General features: G+C 36.4%; 1 protein-coding gene across 1 annotated transcript in view; it reads right to left on the bottom strand.

Moving 5' to 3' along the window:
- Positions 1–8,331, bottom strand: part of LOC131427744 (L-selectin) — a 66,098-nt gene extending 57,767 nt beyond the window's left edge. The window contains exon 1 of the mRNA XM_058591202.1: positions 7,957–8,331. The gene's annotated coding sequence lies outside the window, so the exon portion shown is untranslated. The remainder of the gene's footprint in view (positions 1–7,956) is intronic.
- Between the last annotated feature and the right edge of the window lie 10,400 nt (positions 8,332–18,731).

Raw genomic sequence — 18,731 nt, 5'->3', positions numbered from 1 at the left:
AATTATGAGTTATATGAGAAAGGCATCAAAACACCTCTAGATGGATTAAATTGCTAGATGGACGTATTTTTTCTAGATTGAACTGTTTGAAAATTTATTCACAATTACGCATCATTGAACTCTACCATTGCACAGTCACGTCGCTACACTTTTACTGTAACGCGTTTGTTCACTTTTTTTTTTATTTCGTCCATCTAGAATGAGTTCTAGACAACCTTCGTGTACTTGAAATATTGTTTTCATTCAAAAAGATTTATATATTAAAACAAGGTATATGAGTTTTTTGTCATGGTGCAATTTTGCTGACATCTAATATATTACTAAGTTTATTACCAAGGCAATACCATCTATATCCAAATATAGCTGATTTGATACGTTATGGTTCGTTTAGAAGCTAGAAGAGAGAGCCATGGGAAAATTAAAAACTTAGAAGGACAAAAATGCAGTAAATTATGTGATTGTAATAATCAAGACCACAGGGAGACCTACGTACCATCATGTGTTACAAAACGTTCTAAAGTAAAATTCATCGGAATACTTTCAAGATTTACGTATCATGATTCATATGAAGTGAGAGCACCCGAGTTCCGTTTCTACACTCAACAAGGAAACTGGCATTGGTTGGCTTATAGCTCAGATCTCAATTTACATATTATCTCAGCAGCTCTAATTAGGACGAATGTTTACGATCGGCTTAGCGCCCTCGTAACGAAGTGTTTCCCATTGCTACTACGGTCAGTCAGTTTCGGAGGCAGTTTAAATAAAGCTTCGTATTTTATGGTGATTGAGGCTTTCCCGGTTGATAATTGATTCGAACGTTTTATAATCTGTGCAGAGACTGCATTCGACTAGTGTTTAATAGGCCCTTTTGATGACACGCGGAGTTGCAAGTTGATCTTCGGTTGAACTCTGACATTTTATTGCCGCCCTGGCGATGTTCATTGAACGATTCGCCAGTACAGAAGCCAGGTTTAGCGCATGCTGTTGATGTTTTTCACTTTTCTCGTGTCGCAAACCGCAGTCTGTTACGTGATGTATTTTCCCGGGGGGATGCCGAGTCACCTTTACAGAGAAAGTTCACATAGCAAATAGCGCTAAGGCCCTGGGCTACGAGTTCGATGCCGATTCACACGAACTTGTGACAAGAGCAAAACAACCCAACCACATTGGATTATCTAATGTTTTAAATATTTCGGATTCGGTTCAGACCATGTTGGTACAATCTATTTAAACCCCACCAGGAAGACACCGAAATGCCACACAGGCCTTTCTCCGTAGGCGAACAGAAGTACGAATCAAAACAAAATCGAACGTGTGATTAGATACCATTCGCGAAACGGGGAAATAGTTGTTTGCGAACAGGCAAATTCGTTGCACGCCCGAAGCTGATGCCATTGCCATTGAATATTAAGTTTTGGGGATCCGAAAATTGTGGGTTCAACCCGGTGGCATAATAATGGGTCGTCACCTACTAACACGAGTGAGGTAAGAATTGCATAAGATCGAATCCGATGGATGACACTTCGGGCAGTGAGTGTGATTTTATGAGGCGCATGGATGGAACCTAATTGTCTACACTGAATCTTTCGGTAACAGCATCATTATTCATTTTTGGAGCTGATTTAGCATGCTTGAGACTAATGAGCTGTGGTTTGTTTTGTGCAATATATATATCAAATAATGACGAATTCGTCATACAAATAAACAGGGAAAAGGGTAGTCATGTTCTCGTTGATCTGGGCAGTCGGCTACCGAGAAATGTTCTATTTTCCTGATCGATAAATTCCACAAGACTTCAAAAATAATCATGCAAAATACATTCAAAACGCATCACCATAATGCAGAGTCCGCTCGGCTTCTCAGAGACAATCGAGAATAGCAGATTGCGATGAAAAAAAAAAATAATTTTACTCATCTGTAAATTCACTTTTAATTGGGTATACAAGCTTTGCAACAATATTTCAATTCATTTAGTTTTACAATTCCTAAAAACTTCATTGAATTGTTCAGGGAGATTATTGACGATTTCTCACGTTTTGGAAAATCTTCACTTTAAATGATGGTTTAAATTTTTGTCGCGAAAACGACTTGCTTTACTATGGGACGCCTTTTCAAAATTTATCCTGTACAAGAATGGGTAGAACTTAATGGCGAATATCTGTTGTTGTATTCAATGCAGCAACGTAGTTTTTTCTCCATATCATCGAAAATATGGTCAGTAATTTATGATAACATTTCCGGTAGTATGAGATAACTACAAATAACCCTAAATAGAAGTTTTCTAAGCTAGTGGGTATGAACGAGTATTAAGTTGAAATGGAGTACCCAAATAGGGCGCGCTTTATTCTAAACACATAAATTGAACGAATCATCGCACAAAGCGTAAAGTGCGAAACCGACACGGATAGTGCCGACACGTATAGTGCAATACTGAGAAATACGGAATATTTTCAGAGGTTGAGTCAATCCACTAGTAGTAGTGGAAAAAGTGTCAGTTTAATTCGTATTCACGTCATCTAGTTATGTCTCTGACATTACGCTCCCGCCTTTTGAACACTCGTCACCCTAAGATACCATAACTGGAAGGCGAAAAACTTTTGGGAATCACTAGTAGGTATTCACATTCCGGAAAACAACTCGCTGAATTAGCGCTGAACACGTAAATGATACACTGTAAAATCCACAGAAATTCAACTAAATTCACTCCTAGCTAGAATTGATGGATTGCATGCCAATTTTGGATGTATATCCGAATGCAAAAATCGATTTACTTATATATAGTGACAATCACCCACGAAAAGAATGGTTACCTAACTTTAAAAATCCAACACAAATTTATTACTACACAGAAAAATATATGAAATTTACAGGTCACGCAAATCCACATATGACTCAATTAATAAAGAAGTAATTCGTAAAATGACAAAAAAATGAAAATAAAATAATTTGAATATGTGTCAAACACACCCCGTTTTTTCAAGCATACTTGTAATTTTACATGTTTCAGCACTCAAAAGTATGTCTCAATGCATTAAATATGATCTACCGTAAAATGAGCCATTTTTTACGCTCGTATAGTTATGTCGGTATCAGAAGACGAAAATTTACACGATTTTTTCCAGGTGTGTATTTAATTTCAAATGCTTTTCTGGATGAAAAAGGTTTGTAATTGCACTAAACTTTCGTTCAATCAATGTTTCAAAGTTTGACATATTTTAAGCATTGAGTTTAACAATTCAAAATAATCTTTAAAAATTGTCACGTTTGAAATACCGAAATTATTTTCTCAATAATTTTTTAGAGCATCAGTATACTTTATTGAATTATTTTAACTTTTTGTCTCCATATTTACTGAATTGAATTGTCAGATTTTTCTTGTACTGGAAATAAAGATTCAAGTGCTTATTACTTCACTTGTCAATGTTTACCCACTCGTGTCTGGAATAGCACAACTGTCAGTGCAGACATTCACTCAACTTAACTGAATGGATTCAGAACGACGACGCGATAGTCCAATAGCCAACCATCACATTCAGACTGTAATTGTAATACTTGATATTTCATTAAAGGAATCCAGAAATGATATTATAACTGTTTAACATCAATATTAATTATTGCATCTCATTTTATTATTGATGAAATAATTCAATTGTATTAAGTACTACTGATCTAATAGTTCCATCTTCGAATAAAAAGCATTTTAATAGACTGCATTCACGATGACACCTAACTCTGCGATATTTCAATGATGTAAAATTTTCATTTTGAAGTGGCATACATCAAGTATAGGTATCAAAGTATAGGTATAGTATCAAATTCTTTGGACGGTAGTCAATCGTCTTGAAGCCAACCGAATCTTCAATCGTATCTCGAAACGCCATATCAATTATTTAATTATTTTTCAATATCGTTCTACAGGCGCGTATACAGGGGTAATCTTAAAAACCTACTATTTTTTCGATTATGAATTGACTTTGTAAACGCGTAAACACCCCCGATTTTTTTTTCTGGGTACACAAATGTCATTCTACGAAAATGGAAATGACAACTTATTCATGATAGGTGTTTGATTTATAATAGCCAAATTGCGTTGATAATTTTTAATATTAGTTTTTAAAATCATGATTTTTTCCTCAATCTCTAAGCAGCCGTTTATTGAAAGAAAAATGTGAAGTTATTTAATTGACTGTCAATTAGTTCTAAACTTAAGTGATATGTATGATAATGATACGAAACCCGGTAGTACGCTTATTTGAATTTATATTTGATTATTTATTTATTTTCGAATGAATTGATTATTACGAACTACTGTCAACTAGAAGTTAAGTCATCTTCAGTTTGTCCCACAGTGATATTTTATGTTTTGTAGCTTCTAACAATTCCAAGACAGATTTCGAACTTGTCTTATCCTGATCTTCTGCCTCATACCCAACTATCACAGTAAATACCCCGACATGTCAATTATTTCAACTAAAAACCATGACGTTCGAACCAGACTATTCTTAAAAACTCGAAAGAATAGATAAGAAAACCTTCTCTCGAAAACTTTGGAAGTTAAATGAAAACACTTTTTTCATACAAATGACAGTTTAGTAAACAAGAGTTCTAGTAACTGAAAGTGCGAAAAAAGAAACTCTGGCAAGTGTGTCTTTCTACGACATGGAAGCAGGAATCCAGTGGGTCTACTGTTGGTTACATTCTTTTGCCGCCAGATTCCACATGACCTCTAGGCTTGTCCTGTCCGGAGAAAGATAATAGCTACTATCAATCTCCTATTGGACTCCAGCCCATTATCATGCAGATTCATTGTTTTTGATATTTTAACTCTTATACATGGGCCGCTACTTATGTTTCGGAAACTGGCCACACCAATGTAAATAGCTAAAATCTGGTAACACCAAAATAAAGTTTCACATGTTTAATATAAACGTACTTAGAACGTTTTGATGTACAAGCACTATTAGTGTTGTTTACAGTGAGTTGAAAAAATCAATTTGGCTGAAAAATGGAAATTTCAAGAGAAGGATTTCTTTGGATTATTTTTTCACAACTTTCGACGTGGATTATCTCAACAAGAGTGTGTCGATGAACTTAGTTCTTTATATGACGATGGAGCACTATCAAAAGCAACTGTATATCGCGGGTATAGTAAATTCAATCGTGGTCGTAGTTCGGTCACCCACGAATTTAATATTGCATGAATACCTGGCCGTAAAAAAGGTTTGTTCTCGTTGGAAAAGAGGCTCTCACACATCAGCTCAAACCAGCACCTTTTTGACCGGCCAAAACGTCGAACTGATGGGTCATCCACCATACAGCTCGGACTTGGCACCCAATGATTTCTTTTTATTCCCGCATATCAAGAAAAAAACTGCGTCGTCAACGATTTTCGACACCAGAAAAGGCTGTTGAAGCATTCGAAAACCATTTTTTTAGGTACCATCTTCACAGTGGCCAAAATGCTTTTCTGATTGGTTCGAACGCCATAACGTGTATTGAAACATCATGGTGAATACTTTGAAAAACAATAAAGCCATTTTCACTTAAAAATGTTTGTTCTTATTCGCAATTCCCGAAATATAAGTAGTGGCCTTCGTAATGTTAAGTTTTACCATTGAGTTATTTGGTTTTAATAATAGAGTTTGCTAATGGTTTGCAATCACTTCTACTCGGGACTTCAGTTATAACTGAATGAAGTCTGTGTATCACAGAGCAAAAGTCACCAGAAAAGTGTGAATGCAGCAACCTCATCTGTCTAGGTTTTTTTGTTTTTTATATTTGAAGGTAATATTATTTTCTTGAACAATGTATATCCAACAATTTGCAACATTTTTCGCTATCCTCGTTTCCTCCACTTCCAATTTAGGTTGATAACAATTATTAATGTTAAAATTTGGCATTTGTTCTTCTTAAAAGAGAGTAATTTGACAGAATTTGAGCATCTTTTCAAGTATGCAATCTGCATAAAAAAATGCAAACGATGTCCTAGTACCTTAATAAAATTTTCTCTATACGATTGATAAAATTTGAACTCATTTCAACATTCGTCTAAAAAAATGGGATGAAGCCGTTCGAGGCGATTCGAATCCAAAACTATTTTTTTCCACTCAAGCCAAATAACCTTGCAACCAAAAACATATGTAACTGAAGGGCAAAAACCATCCTTCATTCTAAATTTTAGATTCAATGATCGGTTTTGTTTGCAATCTACTGTTATAAGAATCAAATGAATCCTAAAATAATGTTCAACATATCAGTTTACTTTTTTTTCCTGAATCCTGATTTCCAAACTTTACATATAATTAAAATTTCCAAAGTCATTGCAAACAAACACCATCCACTTATTAATATCGAAAAAATTTTACGTGTATAAAAATGCTAGGTCTTTTTTGAAAACTATACGTTTATTATTAACGTTAGTCTGGTTATGTCTTTGACATTCCCCAATTGATGGTTTTTTATGAGAAAGCTCTTTTTGAATGAAAACCTGGAAAAGTTTTGCTAGTAAATTGGAAACGAGGAGTATTTATTTCACTTTTCTATTATCGCATATTTCCTAAAATATCGCTGTTTTCGATAGTTTCATTGTACACAAGTCGTTCAAAGATTACTCGAAGTAATTAGAACAATATAAAACATAATTGGCTATAAAGTGGTTTTCAATCATTTAATTTTTTTGTCAAAGATATACAGGAATGTAGTTTTCTCGAAAGTTGAAATTTACCAATCCCACAGAAGTTTCAAATTAGTTCAAAGCGCAAAAAATATTTATTTTTAATGACTGCATTCATTGTGTTATTGCTTTACCTGAACGATCCGAAACATGTAACGAGAGTTTGTTTCATTGTACATCGAATGCATGTAGGAATAGTTATGTAAACCCAAAAGTTGGTTGTGTTTCAAACATTGCACATTAGCAAGCGCTCGAGTTCCACGATTTTCTGACGTCTTGAAAATAACATATTTTTTCAAAAAGCAACTTATCTCAACGGAACTGAATAAAATTGTCTAATACCAAATTCAACAACACGATTACATGCTCTTCTGATCAGAAAACAGCTATTGCACTTACGAGTCGATCAGATCATCTGAATTTCACCCAAGTGGGACGAAAATGAGGTCAATGATTTTTTTTTCTATGAGTCACCAGACTGAAAGTTTACGGTACCAGACATTTTCACGGAACATTCTTCCTTATTTATCGGTTCAAAACCATTCAGATTCCGATGGTGACATTCAAAAGTATATTGAATTCAATGAACTCAAACCGAACAGTTTCACCGGAGGTTTACCAGTGTCGCCTATAGTTAAGTTCTCGGTACACTTCAAAGTACTCCGACCTTCTCGTTGACACTCATTGGCACCACCAACAACAACAACAACAAATTTTTTCCCGCACTAAAATTTTTGTACCTATATCGGTTAGACAGTTCGCATTTTTTTTTTGAAGCATGTGCGCGGTTTTCTCTTTTGCACATGCCAGCTTCGCGCACTCCCGATCCCGGTGGAGGAAGACCGGAATTTCCAAGAAACCGCTACCAGTTTTGAATTTTTAAATAATTGTTGTTCGCGGCCAAGACTGTTGGTGCGAGAGAACTGTTACAAGCTCTGCTACCGCACGCAGCTTTCTTGTATTGTGGCCAGCCACACCTGTCTGGTCGGTTCAACTCGGTCCTGTCCAGCCATTCCCTAACGAGCGGAAGGAATTTGATGTTTTTATCGTCATTCTCTTTTGCTGGAGATGGTTAAGAGGTGATCTTTGCTTTCTTGCTTAACACACTTGTAGTAGGAAAGAAATACATTACACACATTGATTTAGTCCGCAGAATAGCATTTATAACGGATTGTTTTGGTTCGTTTTCACTCGGTCACTATCAGAAACAGTTCACTACAAACAACAAAAGATGACACCTCGGTGCGACACACGGATAATAACGGATGAGCTTCAACACTTACCTTAAAAATTACACCAAAATGCACTTTTGTAATCCAATAATAAACGAAATCCCGTAGGTTCCGAACAGGTCACTTTAGCTCGTCGACAGACGGCACACTTTAGGTTTTACTTGGCACCAAAAACCACTATCAATATCGCTGATGTCTTCTGGTCCTAAGTCCAGGAGAGATCAGTTCACTTCGGCTGTTGGAAAGATGACTGAGCGGTAAAACGTTCTGGTATCGGTTTATAGCTGGCCTAAATGCCCCCGAACAGTTCGCGGATCAACGATTGTAGGACCCCCTTTTCGTACGACGATCACACCGACAGTGACGAAAACGACGACGACGACGACGACGCCGATCGCAACAGCGACGCACGAACCTTTGACGAAAATACCAACGACAATAATGTAGGAGGTTTGGAGCCAGCTAGCGGCATCCCATACTCAACCACGGCGGCGCTACTGCCGAGGGTACATGAATGGGCTCGGACCCCTGGCGAACTTGCACGCTGCTGAATGAGCTGAGAGAATTCAGAGAGCGAGCGGGTTTTTCGCGTTCTGAGCTTGGAAGCTTTTCCATTGCATTTATTGTTGCACAGTGTGGGTTGGAAAGTTTTGAACAAGGGCTCTCGAAGTCATTGGTGGTAACGTTCGAGTGTAAGTCAACATTATAAATCATAGCAACCAGCTTCGTTACCCTATTCCCTATCGGCAAAATTGTTGGAATATCAAAGGTGAAGATACCAGTAAACGAAATGAAAAACTATTAGTCCAAAGTAGGAAGCCTGAGCTATGTATTGAACCTCTAATATGGAATATTTTCAGTATTTTCAGACAAAAACTGTTTTGATGTGGAACACATCTTTGTTTGGGTGCAAATTAAAAATTGAACGATAACACTTACAGCTTAGTCAATTTTGTTTCAATTATCAATATTATTTCACCTTGTGGATGGAAATATTTTTAAGTTTCGATTTGGATATATCAAGTTACGTATTTTCAATTATATATGATTGAAATTTTGATTTATAGCGAACAGGGCCCTTTTCTGTCTGCTAAAAGACTAGGACACTATGCTGGCTTACTGGATTTCCCTGTCGGAGACGATGAATTTCAAAGAGTAAGCGATTTAAAAGCTGGGAAGCATCGATCTGATTGGTCAATGCAAAAGCGAAACTGTGGAAACACAATCGCTATGTTACACATTCACAAGAGAAACTTAAGGGCTGAGGACAGTACCGTAAAATGGTAGGTTTTTTTAATTTTTCCCGTTTCAAATTAAATTTTCTTGGAAACGGTGCAGAATATAGAAAAACCCATCTGACAATGTCTTCGAAATTTAGTTGAGAATGTTCTATGAAATTTTCAGAATGATTCTTTTAGTTTAGCGGCTGTGTTGTATTTTTTCTGACTGAAGAACTGCTGAAAAATGGAACGCTCGGAAATGCATACCTCTATTTGTTCATGGAATATCTCGGCTTTGAAGGCTTGTATCATAAATCTACCGTGACAAAGTCTAGATAATTTAGTTTAGATGCGATTAGTACATAAAACATATATGTTATCGCGATAAAAATAAAGTCTTGTTTTTTTCTGTGGAACAAAGTCAGTTTCAATGCATCCGCCATTTTTTCGCTTTGGTTTCCTGATAGAATTCTGAAAAAGGAGAGAGAAATAAAATTGGCTCGACAAGGCTACCAAAAACACAGACATTCTATCTTCGTGAAAGTTTAATATTTTTTCATTGTTCATTGGAATCCATGTAATGTCCAACCCATACGATAGATTAATGTGATAGAACTTCTCATCAAAATAATAAAATGTATGCTGGCAACCCGGTACAGTTCGCTCATATACGAGAGAGTACAAGAGAAATACGATGCTCATAGGGAATTGAGCGAGCCACGTGGTTGATTTAAAACTCAACACGCGACCCGCTGTCCTCAGACCTTAACGCTATTTTATAGCGTTAAGGTCTGAGGACAGCGGGTCGCGTGTAAAACTTGAACACTCTTCGAAGAAAAGCTTGAATATCGAAATCCGTTACACAAGTAAACGCGTAGATCTAATTGCATCTATATTGGCTATTAATATAATTTCGTCGGATACAAGCAAATACAAATCAAGCCAAACAGAGTCTATGTTCTGGGTTCACGGGTTCGTTGTTGGTTTCTAGTATAGATCAATCTAAGAAGACTCTCGACTCTGCGCATTCAAAAGTATGCCGATTGATTGAACTGTTTGATTGAAAATACCTATTATTGGTTGCCTTGTTTCTCATCAATAATATAATACTAATTTGTTTAATATAAAGTTAAATATCAAACATAATCGAATAAACAGTTTTGTTATTTTGTTGTATATGTCTGGCAAAGAAAATTTAAATTTTCAAGATTTTTTTGTGAGTTCGAATTTATGGCTATTTTTTTGTAATAAAAGGTGATTTTTGCCTTTCTCTATAGAAATGTATTAGAATTGCTGGAAAAGCCGACTTTCGAACTGAGCCTCGGAGACCCATAGTGTTATATACCATTCGACTCAGTTCGACGAGATCGGAAAATGTCTGTGTATGTGTGCACTTTTCGTAGATTTTTTTACTGCTCAGTTTTCTCAAATATTGCTGAGTCGATTTTAACAAACTTAGGCTCGTTTAAAAGCTACTGTCGGGCCATTGATCAAAGATCAAATGGCTGTAACTTCTGGTTCCGGTGATTTAATGGGATACGTGCATAATCGACAAAACGCGTTGTTTTTTACCGCTCTAATGTATATAAGGGTGCCAATATTTTGGGATCACCTCTAATTCCGTAAAGCGCTAGTGCTCAAAAGTTTAAGCACCTCGATAAAAGTCCCCATGCAAAATTCGAACTAAATCGGATATGGGTGAGAGGTGCTGCCCAGCGGGTAAGGTTTGAAAATTTTCAATCTTGAAAATCACCATAGGGTGAGTACATGAAATTTTTTTCTATGCCAAAAATCTTAAAATATTTTATTTTGCAAGCTATCTATACATGCAGTAAAATCAACCAACCATTTCTCAACCAAAAATACTATCAATAAAATCTACATCAAAAAATGCCTTTAAAAACACCAATTTTAATTCCTAAGACAGAATTAAAAAAACTCACTGTTTTGACTTGAATTTGCATTTTACTACTAATCGAAGAGGCTTGGGTCCACTAGAAGATCGATGATGCTTATGACCTTTTCACGGGCAGGACCAGTCAAAAGGCTGAGTGGAATCTGGTGGCAAAAAAAAACATTGCCAAGAATAGATCCATTGGGTTCCTGCTTTCTTGTAGTAAAGTACCACAACTGCAGAAGATTCTCCTTTTTCGCTAAACTATCGCTTTGTTCTTACTAATTTATCAATTTCTTTGAGCTTCTAAGAGTAGTTCTTTCTGGAAAAAATCCATTTCTACTTCCAAATCATTTCTCGTTTTTTTCAAAACTGTAATTTGTTATAAGAAAAACCATCTCTTGTAAAAGTCCGTTGAAATTATTAACATTGCAAGTTTTTATGAATCTTTCTCGTAGCTTTTACGGTATGTTGAATCAACAAAAACAAGAATTATTGATACTTGTCATCTCACTCATATCAACCGATAGTAGATCTTTAGCTAGATTACGTATCACACTTCAAATCATTACAAGAAAAATCCATGATTTTTCTTCGATAACTGGCGACCACAATTCTCTTATTCGAAGATACTGGATTGAAAGCGGGCTTCAATATAATTTTTCATTGCTTTACGTTCATTTTATATTTTCTAATAGTTATTATTTATCGTACAGGCAAAAGTGAAATAATGGACAAATGAAGGATGTGGCAGATCTTTTCCTTTGCGAATTCCGGAAGTTTGTCGTTTTGTACACGGAACATTCTGTTGAGATCGTATTGTTTATCAAGGTATATTCAGATCTTCTCCCATCCCTACTAATACATCTTCTCTCCTACACAGAAAATAAAAACTCCTCCCATTGTTGTCAAAATACAAAGAGCAAAACCACCCAACAGCGAGAGTTTCGTTCAATTACCTAATATTAGGTAAACCATATAAGCCAATACGACTCAACTGTAGAGTAAATATAACTCACCGTTGAGTAGATAGTGGTAGATAGATATGTTAGTGCCTTACGGAAACTACCTAGAACCACTTTACCTACAATTAGGTTATTGAACGGGACTCCCAAATTTATTTATTTATTTATTTATTTATTTATTCATTCATTTATTTATTTATTTATTTATTTATTTATTTATTTATTTATTTATTTATTTATTTATTTATTTATTTATTTATTTATTTATTTATTTATTTATTTATTTATTTGTTTTTATTCTGGAGCAGGAAAAAGCCCGATGGAGATTAAATTTGGCAATCTCTCTCTCCAGCAGGCATAAAACCTCCTCATCATTTGTATCAACAGATTACAATGATCCTACAGATACATTTGGGCTTAAAACTAACAATTAAAACTAAATCTATAACCCTATCTATAACTAGTTGATGACACTAAGCATTGCAGGGCGCTCTTGCTTAAAAGGTGAGAGAGAAGAAAAAGTGAATAGGTAAATGTTATATAAGGGTTGGTGAGGGGATGGGGTAAACGAGAGTGGGCTAACGACGGTGTTAGAATCAGCATGTAGATCTAATTAGTGACCAAAAAGATGGTGGAAGACGACGGGGTTAAATCCGGCATGAAGATCTGGGTAGTTATCGAAAAACGGATGGTGTAGAAGGGACGGCCGAGTTCATTTCGACGAGCGAATCTAGTTAGTTTCCAATGGAGATTGTGGAAAGACGGAATGGGAAAGATCACAATAATCCAGCAGATACCATGTCATAAACTTATTACTGATAATTAAAACTACCCCTATTACTAACCTTAATACTTAAGAAGTACAGAAGTAATTCAGAAACATTTTTTTCACGGTGTTGCGAGATAAGTGAAAATCGAACAAGTGAGAACATCGATTAAATAGACGGCACATACTAGAAAACGGTTCGTTATAGCCGTACAGGGTCCGGCACTCGAAGTGTAACCAATTAAAAAGGCCATAAATTCAGTTTGGAAAATTACTTTTACTTAATTCAAAGTACAAAATGTGTAAAAATAATACAAAATTCAGAATCAATTCACTTTTGCTCGACATGACCACCTTTTGCCTTGACTATGGCCTTGAGACGGTCAAAAAACGAATCGCAAGCTGCCCGAATGTGACTTGCAGGTGTATTTTGGCCCACTCGCGGCCAATAACTTTTTTCAGCGCCTCGAGACTGGTGTATCTTTTAGTTCGGACTTTGCTCTCCAAAATGGCCCAAAGAGAATAATCCATTGGATTCGCATCTGGTGAATTCGAGAGCCGTTGTGTGGACGTGATGAAGTTCGGAACGTTGTTTTTCAGCCATTCTTGGTTCACTCGAGCTTTGTGAGACGGTGCCGAGTCCTGCTGAAACGTCCATGGCCTGCCACCGAAATGTTTGTCTGCCCACGGCTTCAAAGCAACCTCCAGAATACTTTCCCGATAATATGTCGCATTTACCTAGACGCCAGGCTCGAAGGTCTGAAGTTGGTTACACTTCGAGTGCCGGACCCTGTAATTAGTGCGAGCAGATTGAATTCTGAGAAATGGATGAGATCGAAGGATGCGAAAATTAATATCTAGGTTCAGTTTATGCAACAATTCGGGGCAATCAGTTTGAGATTGTAACAAATCCGCCGCGAAAATAGCTTTACAGATGTCTCGGCGTACGGATAACAAGTCTAAATCAATAAGTTTACAACGCTCACTATAGCTGGGAAGGTTGTTGGGATCCCTCCAAGGAAGACTGCGAAGTGCAAACCGAATAAATTTATGCTGAATAGCTTCTATGCGTTGGATGTCGAGTTGATAATAGGGAGCCCAGACGACTGCAGCATATTCGAGTATAGAGTGAACCAGTGCACAATATAGTGCTTTAAGACAATATATGTTAATAAAGTTCTTTGTAATGCAAAATATGAAGCCTAGCATCTTAGAAGCCTTAGAGATCGTATATTCTACGTGATTCTTAAAATTAAGTTTCAAATCCAACAGAACTCCTAAATCCTTGACAGTCGATTCTCGTTTGAGAATATTCTGGGAAATGGTATAGTCGAATACAACTACTGTGCGTTTACGTGAGAAAGAAATCACGGAACATTTTGAAGCGTTCAGGACCATTCTATTGAGGTTGCACCAACTGGAGAAGATATCTAACTGTTTCTGCAGGAATGCGGCATCTTCCATGTCTTTAATAGGATGATACAATTTAAAATCGTCGGCGAATATTAGTTTTTTACATTGCAGCGCAAGATTCAAATCATTGAGATACAGCAAAAATAAACAGGGTCCGAGGTGACTACCTTGAGGTACACCCGAATTAGTAAGAAAGGGTGCGGCTGTGCAGTCACCGATTTTAACTATCATAGTACGGTCGATCAAATAAGACTGCAGCCAGTTTAAAAAAGGACCGCTAAATCCAAGTCTTCCTAGTTTTGCAATAGCTGTTTGGTGATTTATTTTATCAAAAGCAGCGGAGAAGTCAGTATATATAGCGTCAACCTGCTGTCGCGCCTGTAACGACTGAATGACATGGGAAGTGTAACACACAAGATTCGTAGATGTAGATCGTTTTGGCATGAAACCGTGCTGAGTTGAAGATATATAATTAGAGCAATTGTGTATGATGAAATCCAAAACGACTAATTCAAAGAGCTTAGATACAGCACACAAAGCGGCGATTCCTCTGTAATTCGATATTTCACATTTATTGCCTTTTTTAAATACGGGGAAGAGGAATGATTTCTTCCATGGTTCGGGAAAAATTTCTAATAAACTTTCCGAACACTTTTTGAGAACTATGGATGGAATGCCATCAGGCCCTTGTTGGTTTTTTCAGCTTATTGCAAGCAGTTTTCATTTGATCCATTGTGACTATAGGATATGTTCCAATAGGGGAGCGTAGTGGGACATTATTCGCAGCTTCAAGAATGTGATTATTAGCTAATGATTCTTCGCAAAAGACGCTGCTGGATTGTTTGCAAAAGAGATCACAAATATCGGACGTGGTTGATGCTTGTAGATTGCCAAGAGACATATGATTAGGCAGAGCCGTTTCTTTTCTTTGATCATTTACGTGGTTCCAAAAGTTTTTAGGATGAGTTCTAAGATTGTTCTGGAGGCGACGGTGATAGGCATAGTGGAGCGCTTTATTTCAAAATTTCCACTTCTGTAGTCGTAAAAAATTGATGCAGAGACTTCGTTGCATACAACAGGCGGACATCCATGAATGGAAATATGGAATGGGGGATTGTGATGGCAGGTTTTAACAAGCGGAGAAGGGGCAAGCATAACTGAGCAATTGTTTCTGACTTAAAATTAGGCGATGAAGATGCAGTGGTACCCGCGGTCTCTAGAAACAACGAACATCGGACTACCATTCTTAATCTTGCTCAGTAGCACAGCCTTTGGTCATGGCTGACGTCATTATTGATCATTTAATGAAAAGTTCCAAGCATCCTCTTACGAACAAAAAGCAATAGCAACCTATTTACCTTCCATTTGAATTGGAGATAACCAGTTCAACCATATTCAAGAAATCGTTGTGAGTTTCATTTCAGAGTTTTGATCTCATTTTTCGATACTTCCAAAGCCACCACATTTTTGTACAACTTTTTATGAGGTGCTAATGCTTTCCGGTTTGTGAATTTCGATGGTCTCGGTTTCTCTTTTTCATATAGAAAGGTTATGCAATCACTGTGCAAACCTACTTTTGAACCGAGGCCCCGAGGGCCGAGTTTAATATACCATTTGAATCAGTTCGTCGAGTACGCAAAATGTCTGTGTGTGTATGTAACGTTTTTTTCCACTAACTTTTTTCGGAGACGGCTGGACTGATTTTCACAAACGTAAATTCCAATGAAAGGTCTTGTGGTCCCATATAAAATTTCTGAACTTTGTTTGGATTTGACATACTAACATTTCTCAGATATGGCTGAACCGATTGTTACATAACTAGAGTCGAATCAAAGTTCTTATGCTCCAAAAAAACCAATCCTGAATTTCAATTTGATCCGACTTCCGGTTCCAAATTTACAGAGTGGTTAGTGAAAAAGTTCAATTTCAAGTTATTTACTCACTTTGCACAGAGATGGCGTGACCGATATTTACTTAGATTCAAATGAATGTTTAATGGTCCTATACAAAACTTGTGAATTTCATTCATCATTTGGGTTTGGGAATTACAGGATTAAGAGTGTTGAACATTTCAAGCAGTTGTACAGAGTAGTTATGCCACTCTGTACAACACGAAAAAAAAGCTAAACGTAGCCATTTCGATATCAGTCACCGGCTTCCGGTTCCAGAAGCAACGAAAATATTGGTCAGAAACTCTAGAATGGGACGAACTCATTTTTCTCAGCGATGGCTTGACCGATTTTTACCAATTTAAGTTTAAATGAAAAGTCCTATGATTCCATACATAACACCTGAATTTCATCTGGATTTGACATCAGGTTCCAGAATTTCAATGTGATGAGTGTCAAAAATTCAAACCGTCTTGTAAAGTGCACCGGTACGAATATGCGGTGGTACGGAAGAAGAAAACACAACACCGCCTGATGTGATTTTTGTTGAACACGGTGCTGGAGTAGAGTGAGCCACTTTACTAGATGTGCGCTCGAAGAAAAGAAAGAATTTCAATTTTTTCTTATGTACGTTTATTTCTTCAAACATAGTACTTTAAATCTAATATATTTCGAATACAGTCACTATGGTTAGTATATAATGAATTTTGTGAAAACTGAAAATAATACATGCTGTAATCAAAATTGATTTAAAATCCAATCACAAAATATGTTTTATGCAGCTGATAGTACCCTGTTTGCTGGAATGTCATACACAAAAGTAACAGTAGGGCAAGTTTTCTCATGGATCGTTTATTTTGAAATAATTGGTTCAACTGAAATGGAACATAAGAGGTAATCCAAACAACTGGAATTAAAACAAGACTTCCTCTCTATAATCAATATTCAAAACGAAATTTTTTTTATCGAATTTATTGTTAGTGAGTATTGAAAATGACACAAAGTTCTTAAAAATAACCAGTAAATTCTTCTAGCATGCAGGGCTTATTAGCTTATAATCAGAGAACTAATCCTGATTGATCCAGTCGAACGTTAATTCCAATAAATCGAGTGAGATTGAATTTCATTCGGATATGGCTTTCCAGGATAATGAAAGATAAGAATATCTATCCTTCACATAGTTGACAAGACAAAAAAGTATTGTGTTAGATTTAGGTGTAATCTTGGAAACTTCGAACATCAAAATAACATAATCAATAAAACAAATAATATGTTGGGATTTATTAAAGGCTTTAGCCATAGCTTCATGGACCCATATACTATCAATTATTGCCTAGTATGGAGCTACGAAGGACGCATTGAATTTTTCCTAAACCATTTCTTTGGTATGCACTTCATAAATCAACATTTCCGCTTCCATCATATGAAACACGCTGCATGTTCATTAATATACAAACACTCTAAGAACTTCATAATCTACCAATACTTTATTTTAGTAACGACATTGTTTCTCAATGCATTCATAAATTTTCATTCGCCAGTATGTGCTTATATACTAAGCCGTCAACTGCGAACTAAGAAATTATTTGTAGAAAGACGTAATAGAACAAATTATGCAAATAATAGTCAAGCCAATCGGATAATGCGCCACTAGATATAATCAATACTGTGAATACATTATATATAATATATTGTATATAACTCATCAAAACAAACAAAATGTGAGTATCACAAAAATAATGCTCTTCATATTCATTGACTGACTCCGAAAATCATTTCTAACGCAGCTTTCCATTACCAATGTTGCATTCTCTCGCTCTCTCTTTCTCCGTACATCTCTCATACTCTTTGTCGACATGCTATTACCTTGTCTTGATAAATTTACCTGAAGAAATGCTTCGGCTTTGACTGAACAACAATGCAGTTCAACTTGAGGTGTTTTCTGTCGATCGACTAAAACAATCGAACTGCTATGTAAAACAAGCGTCCCGAACTAAACGTGCAGTCCGCATGAACAGGTGAAAGAAATAAAAATCAAATTCATGTCGAGCATAAATATCGTGGTAGCTTCCGAAAGGCTTTGCCCTCACTGCATCGTATGTCTGACAGTTTGCTGTTCAATTCGGTTGCTTTCGTAGTTACATACAACTGAACGATTTAGATTAACATGAGTGCTAAACATTTGAATCGAATTACATACAACAGTTTGGTTTGGTGCTTCCGGTCAGAAAGGTGAATAGTCCTAATATGTAATACAGTGAAACTAAATTTTGCAAAATTTAAATCACTTCTCAAGCATAAATTCAAATTGTTACTTAGTAGCAATTTGTAATGCAGTTCAGTTTCCTGCATGGCTCTACTACATAGCCATTGAGTAAAATAAGGCAACCGAATTCTATATAGATGATGTTCACTGTATATTGCCACAATTTGGCCATGTTTTTTGTATGAGCTAACCAACATCTTAAAGTCTAATTCAGATAATGGGTACACAACTCGGATCGCCAAGGCTGGCATGATGGCTATCGGCGCTGCGGTACGAGCTGCAGCCTCTCATATTGAGTGTAAAACGCCAACAATGGGTAATAAGCTTCTGGTAAGATCATTGATGTAACAGTTTTCACTTTCTTGGTCGCATAAGTTGGCCAATTGTAAATTAGGTGGGTGAATGAATAGGTT

The sequence above is a fragment of the Malaya genurostris genome, chromosome 2, assembly GCF_030247185.1.
Source record: "Malaya genurostris strain Urasoe2022 chromosome 2, Malgen_1.1, whole genome shotgun sequence".
NCBI classification, from domain to species: Eukaryota; Metazoa; Arthropoda; class Insecta; order Diptera; family Culicidae; genus Malaya; species Malaya genurostris.
The sequence above is the reverse complement of the archived record's forward strand: the minus strand, read 5'-3'. Positions and strand labels throughout refer to the sequence as shown.